The sequence below is a fragment of the Pinus tabuliformis genome, chromosome J (assembly GCF_031772625.1).
Source record: "Pinus tabuliformis cultivar Carrire ecotype Pingquan chromosome J, CPIR1, whole genome shotgun sequence".
In the NCBI taxonomy this organism is placed as follows: Eukaryota; Viridiplantae; Streptophyta; class Pinopsida; order Pinales; family Pinaceae; genus Pinus; species Pinus tabuliformis.
In genome coordinates this window covers 528,780,646-528,798,944 of record NC_142295.1, presented here as the reverse complement: position 1 = coordinate 528,798,944, position 18,299 = coordinate 528,780,646, and positions in this window count along the sequence as shown.

The window sequence follows — 18,299 nt, the reverse complement described above, 5'->3', positions numbered from 1 at the left end:
TCCCTTAGGTGCTACAGGACCTGCGAGGGCTAAACCACCCATCCAGGTGCCCAGACCTTGATTTAAACCTTTGTTTTAGTGCCTTGGATTGCCAGACGCTGGCACAACAATATTGGAATTATACTGTAATCCTTCAATCACATGCACAAGCCTATAAGGGAGTGATTGCCGTCTTTTTTCATTCAGTTCTATGCTTGTGACTGTGATATCTGAGGCACATTTTCAGGTCTAGTCACCAAATTACTACCCAAAACTCAATGAAACTCTAAGAAATGATAAATGACACAGGGACAAAGCCTTCCATACAAAACTTGGAAAAAAAACTTGACCTAAATAGGGCTAACCATGAGAGACATTCAGTCAAACACATCATGAACATGTAACCTACAGGTAATAATCACATATATGAACATAGGGGTCTCATACTTATTTGAGAATTGTCAAGAAGATCTGATGCCTTCTCACCATAGCTGCGATATCATCTATTAGGTCATTAATTCATTAACATTTCATTTACTAACCAAATCATGATGAGAGCCATAACTCAAGTTTGTCATAAAACCATGCTTATAACTAGCATATAACCAGAATAATAACAATGATAGAACAACAATTTATCCACATAATAACAAGTATAAATACTCATGAAATACGAGAGGAAAAGAGATCTTATTAACATATGCAAATTCCAACCAAGTTAGGGACTTCCATGTACCACCCATCCATAGATTGGGTTGAACCAAATCTTTCTTTCAGTTAATCACCCTTGTGCCATATTCCAAGCATGGATTTGGGGCTCACAACAAAACCAACTAGCGCTTCCTCAGGCTTTACCATGTATGTCATCGTTATCGCTCAAGGGATTCCTAGGTCCAAAACCCTAATCTATATAACCAAGCTTTACCGTGTGTCCCACCATATACTAGTCAAGGGATTCCTAGGCCCAAACAATAAACATACACTACTAGGCTTTACCGCAATCCTGCAATATACTGGTCAAGGGATCACTAGGCCCTAAATAAGCATGGATTCCTTTGGATATCTCCACCTAAATCGTGAGGAATTTTCCTGTCTCCACCCTCAAGAGTTACCATCTATCATGTCATTTATCGATCAAGGGATTCCTAGGCCTTTGGGAATTTTCGTAAGACCACCCCACTCCGTTTTGAAACCATCCAACAATCCAGATCAACCATGTAAAAGAACCCCATCACACCATGACTATCTAGAAATGGTAAGGCAAGGCTGAAAACCATTCTCACACTTGGCAAAACCCATGCCAATGATAATGAGAGAACCAAATGCACACATGCATGTACCATGCATGCCACAACTAGCAAGGAAATCATACATGCAACTCAATAACTATAAGTAATCCAATTGTAGCCATTGTATCTAATTCTTCCTTGCTTGATCGTTTCCTTCTTTTTCCTTCCTTGTCCTTCCATTACTTTCCTTTCTCCAATGCTAGAGTGCTCCAGTATTCTCTAAGTATGCAAGAATATGAGAGAGAGAGAATAGAGGGAGAGATCTAAGCTAACCCTGAAAACGGTCCATGAACTGATCCTCATAAGCCATTTTATTATTGAGGCCTCTAATTTCTTCATTCTCCTTCAATTTCCCTCTCATGCAAATCTGTGACCTTTCACCTTCCTTTTCTCCTAATTTCCTTTATTTCATAAATAAAATTTCAATTAATGCCTCTTGTCTTTCCAAATCCTTTTCCATTGCCTTTACCAATTTCCTTTAGACATAATAAACCAAATGAACACCTGTTAGGATGTTTTTCCCAACATTCAGCTTGGAATACGTGTCATATGACCTTGGTCTTATTTTTCATTTATTAACTTTATTACATGAAATTTTAGCACGGGGCAGTTACAAACCCCTCCCCCTTAGGAAAACACTGTCCTTGGTGTTTTATGACACCTACAACCAGCAAAATCAATGAAAATCAAAACATATTGCCCATGGAGCTTTATAACTTAGCTCCCTGCAGTGTTTACAATGAACAACCTGCTGAAACTGTGACCAATCGTGACAAACATACTACTTACTGGAGCTTTATAAAATAGCTCATTACGATATTTACAATAACAACCACATATACTTATGCACATTTTCTCAACCAACAAATAATCATACTATCTATGGAGCTTTATAAATCCAACTCGATACAATATTTACAATAATATACACATATACACTTATGCACATTTGCTCTAACCAACAAATAAAATGATACGATATCCGCATCAACAACAAGGGAATCTAGAGGCTCACACCTCCACCCTAAAAAGTAGTACCAGGATTCACCTCCTTCCCAGGAAGTCCAGAATCCACTACCAAAGTCAAACCTGCATCCAATGTTCAACACTATATTCATGTGCTACTTGTCCCATCAGCGAACAGTTACCGACTCATTGTTCCAGGGACCACCCCCAACGTGCAACTGATTCCATCTAGAAATGGAAACAAATAAAATAAATCCATCCCCCAACCTTCCCTTCTATGCTACATAGTCCCTCAGGTAATCTAGTCACCCCTTATGTGCAGTCACTCACCTTCCAAGTTCCCTGGCATCCCCTTTCCTAGGCGATCCATCCCCTAGAAAAGTTCCCTCGCATCAGAATTTCCAAAAACCAAGGCATATACCTACCTCAAACCATCATAACGGTCATCACATGCTCATAATAATAAATAGACACTATTGGGTACCAATGTCCCCAACATACTGCTGCCTATTCCAATTCCTTTCATTGTTGTTGTTAATTCTTGCAGTCAATTTCAACCTCCCAACTAGGAATTTTCATGCTTTCCTGTACCAAGCACATAATTTCCATTAGATTCAAAATGAATTGAAGTAAACTCAAATCATACCTCATTGGTGGCCCTTCAATAAGGTACACTTGCAATTCTATTCACTTCCTATCACAACAAGTCAAACTAGTTGTTAATCAAATAATCATGAATAAACATATCACATCCGATTAGCTCAAAACTCAACCATCATAAATCAAAATCATAGATCACATGTAACCATGATAAATCAGAATCATATATCACATGTAACCACCATAAATCAAAATCATAAATCACATGCATAATAAAAAATGAAATAAAACACTGATACTTATCCTTCAATCTATTCTTTGCTTCTACCTTTGTCCTTTGTCCTTTTCGTACACACAATAGATCATTTGCCACACCCGACAAGCACCCAATTCCTTGGCTTCTTTGCAATCATGTACACATACACACAATTTACATCACACACATACACCCACACAGGGTCTACTACCCAACACATACACCTACTCCTAGTGTACCCCACAACATAATACATACACCTACACCCTGTGTACAACAAAACACATACACCTACACCCGGTGTACAACACAACACATACACTTACACCCGGTGTACAACACCACACAATACATACACTTACACCCGGTGTACAACACAATACATATACGTACACAAAGTATAACACAACGAATACACATGTCATGATACAAGGACTACATATAACGTAGTAACACATGTATACAACACAATGTGTATGATATGTACACAATACCATATGTACAATGACACCACGTGTACAACATGTACATGTCACCACTTGTACAAAACACCACCTGCAAATTGTGTACACAACACGACATGTACACATCACCACTTGCACAACATGGACACAACACCACCTACATAATGTGTACATATCACCACATATACACAACACTACATGCATGACATGTACACAACACCACATGCACGACATGCACATAGCACCACCTGCACACAACACTCCATGTACAACATGTACACAACACCACATGTACAATCATGCAGACAACGCCACATGTACATAGCACCGCATATCCAATGTGCGCAAAACACCATATATATGCAACACCGCATATCCAACATGCACACAACACCATATATACACAACATCACATATACAATATGTGCACAACACGATCTATACACAACACTAGATAAACAACATATACACAACACCATCTAATACCGACACTGCATAAACTACATGTACACAACATCATATATACACAACATTTCATGTACACAACATCATAGGTACACCATGTACAACATATAGACAACAATAGTATTGCACATCCAAAGACCACACACTGACTCTACCAAGCAACCTTTCTTCTAGTGTCTTTCCACTATCCATGCTTATCCTAACATGTCACAGATCACACTACTTCCATTTTGCTGATATATCCTTCAACATTACCCATCATAGCATAAACATAGACATAGTATAATCACATAATATTAATTCATATCCACATGATACTAACCTAATAGATCTGTCAGGACTACTCTCCCCACTTGATTCCTCATAAACTGGGAACCTCTTCATGCCATTCACCTACATAAGCAATCATTCCTCCACAATATTGATCCCTGACGACTTGTTAGCCGATGACGTACATACATACATATATACATATAAACATCAACATAAAACAATCATGATCCCTGATGACCCTATCAGACAATGACATACATACATACATACATGTATACATATAAACATCAACATAAAAAACCACGATCCTTGGCGACCTTGTTAGATAATGTAATACATACATACATATATCATACATATACATACATATATCATATATCATATATCATACATACATACATACATACATACATATATATACATACATACATACATACATACATATATCATACATATACATACATATATCATACATACATACATACATATCATCATAATTAGAATCACAACATAATTACCTGATATCATAAGGTCAAGGTTAAGAGAACTTCCTCTATTCGTGCACATCATGTACAACATCAAGAACAACAATTCCCAACATAGCCAAGGCATTTGATGCCTCAAATCCATTCACTTTACCTTTCATGTTACCTTTCTCATGATTGTATTTCCACCGTCCATTTATCCCAGTGGACCCAACCAACTCAACCGACTGTCATACTCTTGCCTTCATCTGCCCTTATACATGCATCGACTTCATCCAAGTCTTACATTACTTGTTGGGTTTCATTAAGATCTCTCTGAGCTCCATTAACTTTCCTCTTTCCCCAACCAATTCCCAAGACCCTCAAAACATTAAAGGAAAGAACAAGAAACAAACAAGAAGAAACCATAAAAAACCAATAGCAATATGACACCACAAACAAAATTGTATGACCATACACTAGACATAAACAAAGCCACAAATCAAGGACAAACAAATCACAAAGCACCAAAATCACAAGTCTCTCAACAAACACCATGGTTCAACCGCATGATTCCCCATGCTTCCAAGGGAAATCTCACCCGGAGCCTTCTTCAAGATTTCATGGAAATCTCTTTTACCATGCAATCCCTTTCATCATACTACCATAAACACATAACTGTCAATGCATAAATAAACATAATGATATACACGTTATCTTACCTTATTGTGCCAAGCACGTTGCCACATTGTACACCTACACATATCGTTCCTCAAGGGATTCCCATTCTCTCAACAAATCCAACTATAACTAGAAGCTAGCTAATATACCTATCAAATACATGTTCCTGAATATAACACATATCCACATAATGTCAAATGAAAATCAAAGTTAAGAAGACTTCCTGTATGCAAAGCACTCATTCATTTGGAATTGCAGTTTCCAAACATCGCCAAAGGAATTCTCATCCAATTCCCTTCTTTCACCTTTTACCTTGCTACAATTGAGTCCTATTATATGCTATGACATCACCTGACTATTAGTTATATAAACAATTCAACTATTACCTTGTCATTCTAATACCAAGCATGTTGCCCTACAAATGCTCACACATGTCAGCCACATGTTCCAAAGATCAAGACATTATATCTATTATTTTGAAAGAAACCTTTACCAAGGCTAACAACCATGTAATAATCAACTAACATAATAGTCACTAGTCATAATACTACAACTAGCACCTACTTACACTCAAGCACATATCAACTGTCTGAGCACATAAGGTGTTAGTACAACCATCTTAAAATGAGATCATTCCTTCATGCAATCTTATAGACACATACTCATATCATGTAATTAATTAAACATTCAAACATCCTGTAAACATACCATGTTAGATAAACCGAATAGAAACATAATCAAACTCATATGTCAATGTATCTCAGGGGAGGCTATGACATCTACACAAGTTAGTCCAGATTAGCATGACACAATATCATTAAATATATCGACTCATACCTAAATATCATAACCATAACCATCTGCATAGGCTAATCCATACTAGCACAAACATATAACATCAAGATCTTAAATGAAATGAGCATAATCATCATGCATATGACAACAATGCATATAACCACATGTTACTATCATTCATGACTATCCAACGCATGTACATATAACCACACTAATAGCTAGCATCTATTATGCATGTAACCATAACAACAATAGAATGTTAGAGATGTACATAACCATAGTGCTTATAACAATCATTAACTATCATACCTCCATGCCCAACATACAAACCTATATGATGATATGCTCTTACCTTGAGGTCTAGTGCTGCAACCTCACTTTGATGATTTTCATCTCCTACTCTATCTCAGCCAACATATCAACATCATAACATACCAATAGCATCATGATGACACAAGACCACAACAGTGACCATCATAATGCATGCATAACAAACACATATACAACTAACATGAATGCATGCCAAACACATTCTGCTCATCCAGTCCAAGTGTTGAACCAGGCTCTGATACCAATCTGGAACACCCTCCCCCCACATTTACCCAAGTTAACCAACCTACTGCGGTAAACATATTATGAAGAGTTACTATGATATGATTCAACCTCCTATTTCACCTTAAGGAAGTGGAATCGACAAAACCAAAACCTTTATGACCTCCCTCAGGTGCTATAGGAACCCCAAGGGCTAAACCACCCCTCCAGGTGCCTAGACCTTGAGTTAAACCTATATTTTAGTGTCATGGACTCCCAGACCTTGGAACAACACTGTTAGAATTCGACTGTAACCCTCCAATCGCATGAAAAATCATGCAAGGGAGTGATTGCACTATTTTTCACTCAGTTTATGCCGGTGACCACGAGATTTAAGGCACATTTTCAGGGCTAGTCTCCAAACCACAACACAAAACTCAATGAAACTCTCAGAAATGATAAATGACATAGGGACAAAGCCTACCATATAAAAATTAGGCAAGAAATTGACCTAACTAGGCCTAACCATGATAGACATTCCATCAAACACATCATGAACATGTAACCTATAGGTCATAATCACATATCTGAACATAGGGGTCTCATACTTACCTGAGAATCATCAAGAAGGTCTGATGCCTTCTCACCATAGCTGCAATATCATCTATTATGTCATTCATTTATTAACATTTCATTTACTAACCAAATCATAATGAGAGCCATAACTCAAGTCTATCATAAAACCATGCTTATAACCAACATATAACGAGAATAATAATAATGATAGAATAACCATTAAAGCCACATAATAGCAAGTATAAATACTCAAGAAATACGAGAGGAAAAGAGCTCTTATTTTCATATGCGAAAGCCAATCAAGTCAGCGAATTCCACATACCACCAGATATAGATTAGGCTGAAACAAATCTTTCTTTCAACCAATCACTGTCGTGCCAAATTCCAAGCATGAATGTGGCACTCACAACAAAACCAACCAGGGATTCCTCAGGATTTACTGCGTATCCTAATATTATCAATCAAAGGATTTCTACGCCCAAAACCCTCATCTATACAACCAGGCCTTACTGTGTATCCCGCCATATATTGGTCAAGGGATTCCTATGCCCAAACAATAAACATACACTACTAGTATTTACCACAATCATGCCATATACCAATCAAGGGATCACTAGGCCCCAAAAAAGCATGGATGCTTCCAGATATCTTCACCTAAACTGTGAGGAATTTTCCCGTCTCCATCCTCAGTATTTACGGTGTATCCTGCCATTTACCAGTCAAGGGATTCCTAGGCCTTTTGGAATTTTCTTGAGACCATCCCACTGAGTTTTGAAACCATTCGACAATCCAACTCAACCAAGTAAAATAACCCCATCACACCATGACTATATGGAAATGGCAGGGCAAGGTTGAAAACCACTGTCACACCAAGAAAAACCAATGCCAATGACAGTGAGAGAACCCAATACACACAATCATGTATACATGCAACTCAATACCAACAAGTAATCCCACTGTAGTCGTTGGATCCAATTTTTACTTGCTTGATCTTCTCCTTCCTTTTCCTTCCTTTGTTTTCCTTTATCCAATGCTAGAGTGCTCCAATAATTCTCTAAGTGTGCAAGAGTATGAGAGAGAGATCTAAGCTAACACTGAAAATGTCCATTAGCTGATCCTCATAAGCTTTTTTATTATTGAGGCCTCTAATTTCTTCATTTTCATGCAAATATATGACCTTTCACCTTTCTTTTCTCCTAATTTCCTTTATTTCATAAATAAAATGCCAATTAATGCCTCTTACCTTTTCCAATTTCATTTAGCCATAATAAACCAAATGAACACTCGCTAGGATGTTTTTCCAAACATTTAACTTGGAATATGTGTTCCATGACCTTGGTCTTATTTTTCCTTTATTAACTTTATTACATGAACTTTTAACTCGGGGTTGTTACACTTAGAAATGAAAAAAATGAAAAAAAGGAAGATTTCCTAGCTTTATTAAAACTTTAGGAGACCCTTCAAGGAAAGGTATTAACATCACTATCTATTTGAATGGCAAGTAAAACTAAATCAATATTGATATGACTAATCATTTATTAATCCTTGAGTCAAGTGCAATAAAAAAGGTAAACCCTTTGAATGAAAAAAATATAAAAATAAACAATAGAACAATGGGAATTGACAATTATATTTTCATGCCTCAACTTAATGTTACTTTTATATCTAAAAAGGGCGTTGACATAATTATAGGTTCAACCAAGATGTAAACACTAGGTACCTTCATCTTAAACATGAATTATTTTCCACATCCTCTGATCCAAATGGACAGTGGCATTAACCCATGGTATTCATCCACCCATGGTATTTATCTACTCATGGTATTTATCCACCCATGGAATTTACCCATGGTATTGTAACCTAAAAATGCTATAAGTAACAAGCTCATTTTTGCAAAAGGACCATTTGTGCCACAATGTAGTTTTTACAATTCTTCTCTATTTTAATAAAAAACTTTATTTGTTGTTTTGTTGACCTTGTTCTCCTCTTTTTTTGGCATTTTAATTTTTTAGATCGTGGGGACCTCCCGAAAATATGGATCAGTGGTATAAAAGTGAGTTATGATTCCATGGCAATAAGGGTTTCTAGTGAGAGTCCTTGGATTTTCTCATAATCCTTCCTTCTGCATCTGAAAAAGTGGTGGGTTCATTAATAATTTTCATAGGGCGTCTCTAATAACCTTTCTCTTAGAATCGCTAAAATAGGTCGGCATTATGATCACAACATTCTTGATATTAGAGTTTTTAGCTATTTTCTTCATTGGCCACGACAGTAAGCATTCTCTCTTACCGTTGTATTCAACTTAGATAACAATAATGAAAGGCCATAACTTAATGTTACTCTACACAGAGGAATCAATGAATTACTAGCCAATGAGTCTCTTGGCATCAAAGACGATGTTGTGGGGATTATCTACAGTCTAATATTTGATGGAATCTCTAACAAATGTCTCAGAGGGACTGAAGGCAACATGGAAGGAGTGGAATGGCTTCCCTGGTCATTAACAATAACCTCGACTTTATCATGCTGCTATGTAGCTATAAGTTTCTCCTGATCTATGCCAAAAATGCCTTCATGCTCAAGTGCTAGGGTTAGGAGATGATCAACATTTGCTGCTTGGATACCACCCATGAGCAAGAACCTCTTTTCCCCTAAGACATTTGACTCGTCAAGTGGGCGGAGCTGGAACTTGAAACCTTCAATTACAAGCATCACAACCTAAAGGACGTTGGATTTTCAAAAGATCGCACACACAATACATTCTTTTCACTGTATGCTTAGGATTCATATCGTCATTACTGTATCTCTCTATTTTCCAGAATAATTGATAAGCTTCTGCTTCTTGAGTAAAAAAGAAAGGCTGATGTGCGTTATAGGTGCCAGAAAATATGGAGCGAAAGGTTTCCTTCAAAGTCTTTTGATATGTGGGTTAAAACAAGGTTAGGTTTAGACAATGGCGTGGTGCGTCCTATGAGTATAAGTTCAAAAAGAAAAGCTGAAGACGATGATCTTGAAATTGTCACTGCTATATCCTCTCAAAATTATCTATACTAGCAACAATTTTTCTAGCAATTTATGTGGGAAAATGCATTTCTTGTGGTAGCCAAAGAGCAGTACAAATTATTTTTGCATTTGGTAAACAAGTACCACAAAATATTCAAAGATTGCATCTCGACCTTTGAAATCATTCTAATGTGTCCAACCCATCAAAACTTTCTAGTGGCGCATGTGAGAGATGTGGAGTGGATAGACAAAGTATTTGGGGAAGTCACAATAGCACGAGGACCAAATAATATGTCTGAGGAAGATCTCCATGAGACTACAAGACTCTAGGAGATCACATACAGAAAAAAATATGAGAAAGCGGGTGCTATGTTAAAATAAATTCTTTCAAGACTGCTTCCAATATCTAAAGGAATGGGGGGGATTGACAGCCCAAAAATGATGCACTGGGATTACCCAAGTAGTTTTGAAAGACAAAGAAATTATATTCACTTATGATGTTAATTCCCAAGAGAGACCTGTGAAATGGGCATTAGGTTGGGATACTTACCTCTTATGATAGATGACAAGATCCATTGGTTATCCATTATCAACTCATTGATGATTGTTTTATTTCTTTCTGGAATGGTTGCAATGATCATGGTGCAAGCATTGTACCAGTATGTCTCAAAATAACAACCAACTAGAAACACAAGATGAGTCTCAAGATGAAATGGGATAGAAGTTGGTCCATGGGGATGTGTGCAGTGCCCCAATCAATGCAAGCTTCCTTTGCATCTATATGGGACACCGAGGACAATATTTTTGCCATAACATGAGTGACAATGATATTTTTAGTCCTTGGTTTTCTTTCTCCTACGAACTATGGAGGTTAATGACGATTATGTAGCTATTATGGGTATTTAGGGGTTTGTTTGCAAAGTTTGCATCGTCATGTATATATAAGATTTCCACAGGCGCATAATTTGGGAAGAACACGCTAAAGACAAAATTCCTATCTCTAGGGATTTCTTTTTTGCATTTGCTCTATTTTCTATGCACTGAAAAATCATTTGATGCAGTTCCCTTCAGGACTATGTTTGCTTTGGTACCTTTATGGTTTGGAATTTTTGTGCTAGTGGTCTTTCTGGGAAATTTAGTAATGATTCTTCAGTCATCATACTTATTGATACATCATCTGTTTGCAAGCCATATTGGGCTTGTTGGACCTTTGTATTTTGCATTTCTGGCTATGCTTTCGGCAGTTACGGGTGCCCACGGTGATTGGGCTATCTTTTCTTTCTATCTTGAAGCATACTTCTGGCTGCAAAACACTTCTCATGATGTCAAGGTAATTTCATGGTGGGACTATCAAATAACAACTATAAGAATTAGAAATGTGAAACTTGAGTATAGGGACGATGCCTTTTCAACATCTCATTGGATTGTGATAATTTACAAAGATAAGCCACCAAATCTCTACAAGGCAGATTAGCAAGTGAACTATATCAACATGGTTATGGGTCACCCACAAACCCAAGGTTATGGGTCAAACACACAAAACACTTTTCAACAAATTCCATTTTTTAGGTCGTACACTATCAGTATCACAGTTGGTCACAAGCTGTAACAACCCTAGTGAAAAATCCATGTAATAAAAGTTAATAAAGGCAAAAATAATAACCACAGTTGATGGGACACTTATTCCAAGCTGAATATTGGGCAAGACATCCTAGTGTGGGTATTCATCGGATTATTATGGCTAAGGAAATTGGCAAAGGCAATAACAAAGGCTTTGGAAAGGAAAAATGGCATTTTTGGCACATTTATTTATGAAAATAATGGAAATTGGGAGAAAAGGAAGGTGAAAGGTCACTTGTCTCATATGAGGAGGAAAATGAAGGAAAACAATGGAAAACTGAAGAAAATAGAGGCCTAATTGATAAAGAGGCTTCTGAGGATCAGTTGGTACCTTTTGTCGGTTTAGTTTTGGAGCTCTCTCATTAGTCTCTCTCTCTCTCACTCTTGAACACACAAAGTTTTCTTGGAGCAATTTGGCATTGGATCAAGAAAGGCAAAGAAGGGAAGAAGAAGGAAGGAACAAGCAAGGAAGAGCAGGATCAAGTAGCTATAACAAGATTCTTTCTAGGTATCGATTTTCTTGTGTGTTTTTGTTATAGACATTTTTGTGCCTTACAGCTCTAAGCATGAAATTTCCATAAACCAAAGGCTCCTAAGTACCTAAAAGTGTTGTTCTAACTCCTAAAGGAACAAGGTCAACAAATTACAGCTTCTCCCAGAAGTTCTCCACCAGAAACTGCTCAGAATAAGTCAAATCAAGATCATTTCAGCTGCCCCACTAGCCAAGTGCGTTGCATAGCACCTAAGTCCACTATCTAGGTGCGTTGCAACGCACCTAAATGCACTACCAGGGTGCGTTGAGCGGGAAATGACAAGTGGCAGAGTCATTCCACGAGGTGGAGAGACAATGGAAGCTTCCAGAATCTTCTCCAATGACACTTGCCTCACTGAATTCGACCAAGGATGAGTAAGAGGCTTTCAGTCTCCAAGTGGAAGCAAGAACTGACAGAGAGAAGCCACTAATCGAATCATGGGCTGACTCATCCTCCTTGCATACATCTATATATGGATCCCTCATCCCAGAGATCCAGAGGCTGGAATTTTGCACATTGTAAGGACTTGCTGTTGGTTTGAGATATATATCAAAGAATTGGGTGATCTATGCTTTGTTGGGGTTGAAGAAGGGACTTCTTTGCTGGGAGGTTGATGCTGGGTCAGGAATCATTGGTTATAACTCCTCCTGGATCTTCTTGTATGTCAATAAAACTATTTGAGTTTCTTCTCCATGCTTGTGTTTCATTGATGCTTGTTACATTTGTATGGTTAACTTAAATCTGATCCTAAGTTATTTGTGAATATAAACCATGTCTATGTATAGTTTCCTTCTTCTGTGATCTTACAGGTACTTGGTGAAGCTGGGCAAGTGAGGGAGCAGGTAGCTGGAAGCTGTCAAAGGGAAGAGAGATTGGATCAAAGAACTAGCGCAAGACACAGGTTGGTTCATCCTATTCCTCTTTGTTTTTAGTTCATAAAGAAGAATACAAAAGTAGTTTTCTCTGTTTGTTTCTAAGGTAGTTGTCACACCTTAGTGGGATAGAGTAGTTCTAAATAGACACTTTTCCCGATAACAGTTTTCCTTGCTAGATTTGGCATGCATGGTATTGCATGTGGTTCTTTGCTATTATGGCATGGGTTTTTCCAAGTGTGATAGTGTTTTTAGTCTAGCCTTGCCATTTTCGAATAGCCATGGTGTGATGGGATTCTCATGTTTTGGTTGAGTTGGATTTCTGGATGGATTCGAAGCTGAGTGAGGTGGATCTCTGAAAGAATGAACACATTTCCTAGTGATCCCTGAACCAGACTGTGGATTGTGGTAAAGCCACTAGCCTAGTGAACCCTAAACCATACGGTGGGTTGCGTTAAAGCCAGGTATTGTGTGCCTCAATGGGCCTAGGAATCCTCGACTGGTTAATGGCGGGATGTATGGTAAATCCTAGAGGTGGTTTCCCTTGATTAGGCCTAGGAATCCTTGCCAGTGAATGGTGGGATATTGGTAAATCCTAGAGGGTGGAATCTCGGTTTAGGGCCTAGTGATCCTTGGATCAAATTGTGGATTGTGGTAAAGCCTAAGAGATTAGGAGACAAGAAAATTCCTTATGGTGTAGGTGGAGAAATCTGGTGGCATCCATGCTTGTTTTGGCCTAGTGATATGGTGGATATCATGGTAAAGCATGAGAGATCAGGAGACAAGAAAATTCCTTATGGTGTAGGTGGAGAAATCTGGTGGCATCCATGCTTATTTTGGCCTAGTGATATTGTGGAGATCATGGTAAATCCTGTTATTACATGTTTATTGTGTTAGCCTAGTGGTCTAGTGTGGATTGTTGTAAAGCCTGGTTTCTATTGATGAGGGTGAGGTGGTTTAGCGTCAGGATGCCTTGGTTGGTTCTTTTGGTTTGAGTCCCACATTCATGCTTGGAATATGGCACATGGATGATTGGATGAAGAGAGATTTGGCTCAACCGATCTATGGTCGGGTGAAATGTTGTAGTCCCATCCCGGGTTAGCTTTTGGATTCATTAATAAGAGGTTCTTTCCTTGGTATATTATGTGTAATTGTATTGGTTTATGTGTGGATTCTATGGCTGATGTATCCTTGATATTGCTGTTGTTATCATGCTGGTTATAAGCATGTATGATGACATTGATGATGTATGGATCTCCTCATGTTTTAATTTGTAAATTAATGAACAATGTAACTATGACCTAATAGATGATAATGCAGCTAATCATATAAGGGAACAATGTTTCTTAGCGATTATCAGATAAGTATGAGATCCCTATGCTTAGATCTGTTTTTTAAACCTTTAGATTACATATTTGTGACATGTTTGATGAAATGCCTGTCATGGCTAGTAGGGGTCCAATCTAGACCTTTTCATTGTTTTTGCAAATGTATTATTGTTCTGTTGTGTAAATTCATTTTTGAACCTGTCATTGAACACTAGGCAGTGACCTGTGCTATGGGCCTGAAAAAGTGGCACAAAATCCTAGAGTCGCAGGCATAGGTCTAAGGAGAAAATTCCCCAGACACATGCATACCGATGCCATGGGAGTGTCTGGAGCCTCCTGGATGCATGCTTGTCCATATCAAGGGAGCGTCTAAGGGTTTAATGGTCTAAAAATTCAGTTGGTCTCAGGGACTAGTTACCTGAGTGGTTGGAACGACTCCTGGGAGTTCTATTACTAATGTGGAAGGTCTGTGTGGTGTGTTTCCATCGGTTCCACTTCTTTAAGGTCACCTAGGAGGTTGAATCTCATTATGGTGGCCTCTCCTCACATATTTATCCCGATTGGCTAGTTACTTGGGTAGATGTGGGATGAGGGTGTTACAGAGCGGTATCAAAGCAGGTTGCGCTCTCTTTGGGTCATATCTAATACCACAGAGTGTTATCAGAGCATGGTTCACCCCTTGGAATGAATGGGAAATGTGTGTTAGTCATGAATCCATGTCGGTTGCACGTGTGTTAATCATCCTTGTGGTCTATATGCTTGTTGCATATGCATGGTGTTGGTCATGGTTGTAGTGATGTCACCATGTGAAAGAGGATGTTGTTGTTGTGGAGTGTGTCATCATGAGTGTATGATTGGTTATGCATTGTGATGTGAGTCATTGCTTACATGTTGTCAAATGTGCATTGGTATGATTGTTGTTGTCATGTGTGAGGTAATGGTATGTGTAGTTGATATGGTCATGCATTGATGACTGGACTCTAGCTATAATGATGGTTATATTCTTATGCATTATATGTATATATGTTGTTATGATTATGTTTGTACATGTATTACGCTAAATTGGTTGATCTTGCCGATGAGATATCCTCCCCAAATTATGCTAAGGTACGTTGGTTTATTATGATTTGATTTAGTTGACATAGCATGCCTTGCAGGAAAGACTACAAATATTCTCTCTATGAATCAGATGAGTAGCAAGGTGTTGGGTACTCTTCTAATTTAACAGACACATTGAGAAGCTTGAAGGAAGAAATAAAGAGTTATAAGGTGGGCAATAACAAAATCACACAGGCACAAGGGAAACAAGCAGAGGTTAATGCAATACTTATTTAGAGTTTGTCAGAATTGCAATGACAGGGGCCACTTCGGATCAGCCGTGGGTAGGAGCACAAAACTAATGGGGCATATGGCAGTAGGTCTCATGATGGTCACAGGTCAGATAGAGATGACACAGTTAGAGATGGAAGATTATTAGATACTTTGGATAAGAGAGGTGATGGACACATGTATTATTCTAGTTCTGGTTTTGATAGGCATCATGATCATGATCATTATCATCCTTACAGGAGGAGCGATAGGGGATACTTGCCAGATGAATTTAAGAAAGAAAATCCACCTACTTTTGATGGAGACTTGAAGAAACCCGAAGATGCAATGGCTTGAATACTTGGGATGAACAAGTTCTTCGAGTTGCATGAGTACACATAAAACATGAAGGCCAAAATTTCTATCTTCAGCTTGAAAGGTAAAGAAAATATCTACGGGGAAGATGTGAAGCAGGTCAGATACATCAAGATGGAGGTCTTGAGTTGGCATGAGTTCGAGAGAATTTTTAGGAATAAGTACTTGTAATAAATGTACTACAACGGTAAGGTCAAATGTTTCTATGAGATATATATGAGATCAATGATAAGATGAAAAGTACATGAATAAGTTCCTAGTGTTATTGAGGTATGTACCATATCTTAAATATGAGAAGGCTAAATTTTAGCTATTTGTTAGTGGTTTTCCATTAGCATCTAGAGATCATATTGAGTATGATGAGCCTCATCACTTGAGGAAGTTATTGGGAAATTGAAGCATTGCTATTAACAATCAAAGTGTAAGAATGAATCTCAACAAGGATGGAAAGGGAAGGAGAAGGATAAAGGTAAAGGTAAATGGCAACCGAAAATAACAAGGCCTTAGAATGTAGAAGAGAGAAAATGTGGCACCATAAAAGAAGTTCAATGCAGCTAGATAAGGACATGGATCACAGGAACAACACAAAGGTGATGGCACTAGACGATTGGAGTGTTGGACATGTAGTAAGGAACAACTTAAGAGAGATTGTCCATAGAATCAAGGTGGCAGGACTCAAATATATAATGCATAGGAGGCGCATACTGTTGGGGATGTTGGACAAAGCATTCCTCGTATCTATGCATTGCTATAAAACAGACAGGAAAACCATCAGGCATCTATTATTGAGATGTATAGTAAGCTTTGTGATCAAGTTGTTTCTATTTCGATTGACCATGGATCTAATTATAGTTATGTTAGTCATGACTTGGTGGATAATTGTGGTTTGAATAAAGAAGTGCATGCAAAATATTGGTTAGTGCAGTTGGATACAAGTACAAAGAAGAGCGTTCACCATTGGGTAAGAGCTTGTGCATTTGAGTTAAATGGTATGCCTACAATAACACACTTGAACATATTTCCTTTGGGATCATATAATATGCTATTGGGTATGGACTGGCTACACCTTCACAGGACCAAGGTGGATTGTTATGACAAAGCCATTGAGTGTTTGGATGACAATGGGGAACCAAGAGTCTTACAAGGAAAGAAGAAAGCCACATCAGTTAGGATGGTGACAACTATGCATTCCAAGCGTAGTCACAGGAAAGGGTGTGTGTTATTTGCAGTACATATTTCTAGTGACAAAGATAAGGAAGCTGAGGATGCAGATTTTTTGAGAAGGTACCCATTTCTACAACAGTTTCAGGATGTGTTTCCCGTAGAGATTTCACATTTGCCACCTCACAGGGAAGTAGAATTTTCTATTGAGTTGGTGCTAAGGGCAACTCCAACATCAAAAACACCTTACATGATGAGCACACTTGAGTTGTTAGAGTTAAAGTTGTAGCTAAAAGAGTCTTGACAAGGGATACATTAGGCCAAGTGTATCACCTTGGGGCACACCTATTAGAAAATTATATATTACTGAGTAATGGAACACATAAAATCTTGCAGAAACACAAACACATAAAACACATAAAACAAGAGAGACACAGATATACGTCGTTCACCCAATTTGGTATATGTCCATTGAGAAACAACTAGTCCTTCCTTTCATATTATCCAACAAACTGAAGAGATACAACCTACAACAAATATGTTGTAATTTCCTCTTCGCTCTCACAAAGTCTCCTCTCTCTTTCTCACTCAGAATACACACAAAATCCCTAGATTAAACATAACTTCTACCGTCAGATCATCCGCCTAATGAACACATCAGATTGACTACGAAATTACAATATTTTAGAAGGCAAATTTTTATCTATTTTTAGATTTGGGGGTTCTGTCGTCACCCCCTGATGGCGATTAAATTGGCGGA